Genomic DNA, 6,648 nt, shown 5'->3' on the forward strand with positions numbered 1-6,648 from the left:
GCTGATACTAACGTATATACATGTGAAAAAGTAGAGTCAGGTACTAATATTTAATTGTGTGCCCAGGTAAACGAGAAGCCATTCTTCCTGTTTTCAATGATCAATATTGAGATCTGGGGGAAAGCCCAATGCCAGTGATGTATCCAGGAGAGGTCATATTCAACGTGGAGTGAACTCCTATTGAGCGGAGCATGTAACGCCTTACTTTTATACATAATAAAGTACCTTGGACCTAATGAGGAACTAAATGTAAAGTAAAGTTCTATGTAAAGTAGATAGAACTAATATTATTCACTCGATAGTTTTTGAATTGGAGGTAAACTGATGGATAGGTCTTTACTGAATGTGTCATTAGGAAGTGAAGTAGAAGCAATTCTGGAAGGATTTCAGGTCATCAGGTCTGAGACTTGAGTAACGACAATCAATAAATGAATGGCGATATAAACATAATCATAGCATCAAATTAGTATTTAGATAAACCACAGAAAAAATCACGTTATAAAAGTAAGCAGTTTTTATTTTTATTATTGATCTTTTTTCCCCTCCATTTTTCCTCTGATTTTCCCCATCCCAATGTTAGTCGTATGCCAATTCCCAATCCCCTTCCTGGTCGCTGCGCACTTACCCCCCACAGTCAGATCATCTGGGAGAGTGGAGGCTATCACGTGCTTCCTCCGACACACGTCCAGCCAATCAACCGCTTCTTTTCACCTGGCAGCGCGGATCCTCCCTGAGAGGGCGTAGCGTGTGGAAGGATCACATTATCCCACTCAGGTCCTATCCGCGCTTAGCAGGCGCCCCGACCGAACTGTAGGAGTCGCTGTTTACAACGACCCGGACCCACCCCGCCAGCTTCTCCCACCCTCTAATACAGCCAATTGTATTAGTGTGAACGGCCAGCCAAGCTGGTAACAACCCCGGAGCTGTGATCCGGGGTTGGTGACGAACGCAATCTCCGCTACGCCACCTAACCGCTAAAAGTAAGCCGTTTCTAAGAAAAAACGATTTGTTATGTCCCTTCGTGTAGCATTTATCAACCGGTGTGCTGCCATGTTTGTTCACGTTAAATGCTAACGTCACAGAGATGGTGCGCCCGCAGCCTCCCACCTCAGAGAATTGCACGCTGTAGCTATTGACCGTCCTAGAGGCTGTAGCTAGAATGGATCTGGAAAGTTTTGACGAGGTGGACAGACCCACAGAGAGTATCAGAAATCCAGTGGCCTACGCCTTTGAGCCAATTAGAATGACAGCAGTGAGACGTGCTCCTCCTGTCGAGCCGGACAATGATGGAGAAAGTGGTGCGCAAGATGATGGCCGCGTCGGGAACACTGCCTGGTGCCACTGCGGATATTGTATCCCGATGGAAACTCGAGTTGAAAGCGTGTGCTGCCAAGATGAACACATGGCTCACCTGGAGCATCTCATCATCCACAACTGCATAACGAGGAGTCCAACTTATAAAATGTTGTGTCTTGAGAGAGATGTCCTGGAGGTCTCGATGTTGTCGTTGAAGGATGTCCGAGCTGAGATGCTGGAACTGATAGATGTATATCTAATATCTTCTATCTAAAACTAGCTCTTCTATCTAAAACTCCTCTGGTCCCCACTTGGAATGTGACTATGGGTCCTGGGACCAGGTTACAAATAGATCTTGACCACTGAGAGCTTGTAGACCCTTCCATTCCCTAAAATATTTATAGGAACATACAGTTTAGATTTGTCACATATATTTGCCCAATAGATTACTCCATAATATATCATGGTTAATTAATATCTTACATAGAACCAGAGACGCATGCAATATATTAGTTTTATTCTCCCTAATTAAAAGGTTACATTCTGCCTGGTCAGACTTCCAGATCAGGCAGTTTAAGAATAGACCAACTGGCCTGCAGGTTGGTCACAGTCTGGTGAACAGCTGACTTGACACTAAACAGAAATCCAATCCCTATGTTGTTATCTAAATAGATTATCCAATCCCTATAAAATTAACACTTAGACCTGATTGATAGAATCAATCTCAAACTCCACTACTCTATATTACAATAACTTTTATTACAAGAACCCTCTAGTACAAATCATCCCTTTTTCTGCCATTATATTTAATCTCTGACTCAGCAGAAAGTCACCACAGTGCTAGACCAGCCGGCACTTCCTCGAATATCACATGGGTAAACCATGCCTTTAATGATCAGACCTGTCACACCATCTGTCACCAAACCTCTATCTGGTAGGACGAACTGCTAATATATACCAGGAGGAAACGAGACTTGTTCACTCAATGTGGTAACCTGCCTCTCCGTACAGCTTGCATCACCATTATTGGGTCACAGATCGATCTGTTTGTACTTTTTCATGCAACCTTCAGAAACCAGTAAACCACCATATTTTCTTGCTAACAAAGCAACTTCTGTCTTCATGTCCACTTCTTTGATCCGAGTCTCTGCCATAAAAGAACCCAGATCCTGATTTTTTTTTTTTCAGAACGGCCAACGATAAGTAGCAGGTAAGATTCTGCATAACGGTAGCTAACGTCAGACAGTAGCTAACCTCTCCATCAAATTGTTTGGACCACTGCTAGCCGGTGTTGTGCCAAATTCGGACTCCCTGCCAGAATCCGACTCCCCCTTGCGTGAACGCGCATACACTCTTATCAGCCTACCCAGCATGTAATACGTTATTTTTCCCCATGTCAAATACATTTACATTTACATTTAGTCATTTAGCTGACGCTTTTATCCAAAGCGACTTACAAGTTCTGTACGACAAGCCATCAGGAAGAGCACAACTCTATCAGCTGAGTAACAATGTTCATCAAAGTGTTGAGTGCTACAGTGTAGGTTAGTTTATTAGGACAAGTGCATGACAGTATGGTTAGTTAGGGTTAGATTTTTTTCTTTTTTTCTTTTTTCTTTTTTTTTTCTTTTGTTTTTAATTCAGATAATGGTTGAAGAAGTGAGTCTTTAGTCGACGGCGAAAGATTGGACGTGTTTCGGCTGTCCTAACTGGGGTGGGTAGTTCATTCCACCATTGTGGGGCAAGGACTGAGAATAGGCGACTTCTCTTTGATGACCCTCCCGGAGCTTGGATAGGAGTAGGTCTGAGGCGGCCAGAAGATGCAGAGCGTAGGGGTCTTGAGGGTGTGTAGTTAGAGACCATTGACCGGAGGTAGGCGGGAGCAGTTCCCTTTGCCGCACGGTATGCTAGGTCAAGGGCCTTGAAGCGGATTCGTGCAGCAATGGGGAGCCAGTGCAGGTCCCTAAGAAGTGGGGTGACATGGGCCGACTTCGGTAGGTTTGAGATCAGGCGGGCCGCTGCGTTCTGAATGAGTTGAAGAGGCTTAGTGGCAGTGGCCGGGAGGCCAGCGAGCAGTGCGTTGCAGTAGTCGAGGCGGGAGATGACTGTTGATTGGACGAGGAGTTGGGTGGCTTCTTTTGTCAGGAAGGGGCGTATCCTTCTGACGTTGCTCAGGAGGAATCGGCAGGTTCTGGTTGTCGCTGCGATGTGAGCAGAGAAGTTCAACTGGTCGTCGTGCAGTATCACTGTCAGTAGTAGCCTCAATTCATTGTTGCGAGTTGGATTGCGAGCACGGAATGCGTAACGTTAGCTCCCATCATCAGTGCTACTGACAGGGTCCACTGAGCATAATACTTTTATACGTTACTTGTAAAACGGGCACAAATGCAAAAAAGATAAAGTCCCTGTTATTAGGCTCCTCAAATATCGTTCATAAAAATCATTTATGTAATATTTTACAGCATTGAGCAACCCCAACAGGGGGATGCTGCTGCATATATGCTCCGTCATCTTTGAGATGGCGAGACCTGCAGTTGGCACCGTGTGAGGCCACGATATTTGAGCAAATTAATAATACTGCAGAATAATAATACGTGTAACAAAACCATTCACAGTGTTTGATGTAAGCAAACTGATGCCAGACTCGCCATTCATGCATTGGGCTGAATAGCGAGATGAAGCACATCCTACCTGGTCTTTGTTAGAACTCAACTCGTTATTATTGGCGCATACACTATCAGATTTCTGTCATAAAACGTTAAAGCGGACAGAAATGCGGGAACGTTTTGATTATATTTAAAATGCTTTGACATTGTAAAACGAAATAAGGGAGTTTCGAAGCTGTAAGCACAATACAAGTCATAGGAACACCCACGATATAGGCTATCTGTATAAGAAAGAATAAAAAATGCATTGCAAGGAGAACAGAGGTTATTTGTTGAGTTTGTGTATACAAAACCCTTGCAATAAATGTGAATGAAAAGCATAGCCTAAATAGCACAGCATGCTGCTCTGGATACAGGTAGCTATATATCGTGGGTGTCAGTCACACCCCCTCCAAATTGTATCTTTCTGCATAGTAATAATGCATGATGCAGAAGCCAGATAAAAGAAAACCTATACAAGAGCTTTTCCCATCCAAGTTATGACTATAACAATAAGATAATTTAGTCACATGGGTAGGCCTATAGCTTTGACAGTGGTCCAGTGCACACTACACACAGCTAGGTTGTAGTTTTTGACATACCGGTAGCCTACTGGAGAATGACTGCCTGGGGCCTCATTACAGAAACTTCCTAAGTCTAAAATCCTATCTTCTTTGAGGATAGGGTGGCATTTTGGTATTACAGAAAGATGTTTTCTTAACCAAATTTAGGGTAGAATCCGTAGACAAGCCGTTCATTGGTGTTTTGTTGACAGGCCCACGACACCTCCTAAGGGCTCAACGGCAACACCTGGTATCCCAGGTGTGCCCCCCTCTGCTTTTACCCCTCGATGGTCATTTTGCAGCCCAGTTGGGGTCCTTTCTCTTAATCCATAGCCATCTGCTGCTTCGTTCAGCAACCTCTGACAGTGATTTGACCGCTTGTCGGAACGCCTGTCCTCGCACTCCCATCCCCTTGTCGCATGATGGCGCGGTCAACACTAGTCGCCGTCGGGTTAGCTCAGCAGCGATTGTGCATACTGTTTGTTATTGTGTTTATTTTTAGCACTTTTTTTTATAGAAACAACACTGGCATAGACGACATACGATCGGCAGTCACTGATTGAGTTAAACTCCGGCCTGAAAGAAGGGTTTAACAACACTTGTTGCCAAGGCTGGCCACCGGAGATTCGGCGCGACAACAACAAAGACAATGGCCGTGGAAACAAACGTAAACACAGAGGATGTAGAAGTGGAATTAAGAAGAGACTAAAAGGTTCTCCTTACCGGCCAGGTATCCCTTCAATCCTGCTGGAAAACGTCCGGAGCATGGAGAATAAAATGGACGATCTGCTCGCAAGGGTCCGTTTTGACCGGGACGTGAGGGATTTCAATATTTTGTGCTTTACGGAGACATGGCTCAAAGCATCCACTCCGGACCACATAATATCTCCGTCCGAGTCCTTCTCAGTCAGAGCAGATCGTACAGAAGAGTTCGGGAAGAGCTTCGGAGGGGGACTACTTCTTCTGACCAACAACAACTGGGTCAATCCGAAGGAGGTGAAGATTCTGTCCCGTTCATGCTCACCGGACCTAGAGCATTTGTTGGTTCAATGTCGGCCATTATCATGACGGCGGTGTATATTCCTCGACAAGCCAACACCGCCAGGGCACTGGCGGATCTACAAGGACACCTAACCAAACAACAGATTAAACATCCAGACGCAGCCATGATGGTAGCCGGCGTCTTCAATCATGCGAACCTGAAGAAAGTGATGCCACACTTTTTTCATCGGAGGAAATACGCTTGACCACTGTTACACCCCATTCAAAGCCGGTTACAGGGCAGTACCGGCCCCTCCTTTAGCTGGAGAATCCAGTATACCTGACCACAACGCCATTTTGCTTTATCCTGCCTACAGGCAGAGATCACGTGACGCCGTCGTGTCACGTGAGGTAAAACAGTGGTCCGACCAATCAGAGGCCATGCTACAGGATGCACTCGAGGACGTCGACTGGGAAATGTTCCAGGGAAGCGCCAGTGACGTCAGCGAGTTCGCTGAGGTGGTTAGTTTTATAACAACACTTGCTGATAGTATTGTCCCCACGAAAAAAGTGAGGGTGTTCCCGAACCAGAAACCGTGGGTTGACAGTACTATCCGAGCAGCTTTGAAAACCTGCACCACTGCTTATAACCTGGGCAGAGCAACAGGAAACATGGAGGAGTATAAGGCAACAGTCTATACTCTGCGCAAGGCTGTTAAACTTGCTAAGAGGACATATGTTGATAATATGGAGGCACAAATGGCCCAGAACGACACAAGAGGCTTATGGCGAGGACTGCGGACGATAACTGACAACAAAGTCTATAGCTTTGACAGTGGTCCAGTGCACACTACACACAGCTAGGTTGTAGTTTTTGACATACCGGTAGCCTACTGGAGAATGACTGCCTGGGGCCTCATTACAGAAACTTCCTAAGTCTAAAATCCTATCTTCTTTGAGGATAGGGTGGCATTTTGGTATTACAGAAAGATGTTTTCTTAACCAAATTTAGGGTAGAATCCGTAGACAAGCCGTTCATTGGTGTTTTGTTGACAGGCCCACGACACCTCCTAAGGGCTCAACGGCAACACCTGGTATCCCAGGTGTGCCCCCCTCTGCTTTTACCCCTCGATGGTCATTTTGCAGCCCAGTTGGGGTCCTTT

This window comes from Notolepis coatsorum (assembly GCF_963971535.1).
Source record: "Notolepis coatsorum genome assembly, chromosome: 6".
NCBI lineage: Eukaryota > Metazoa > Chordata > Actinopteri > Aulopiformes > Paralepididae > Notolepis > Notolepis coatsorum.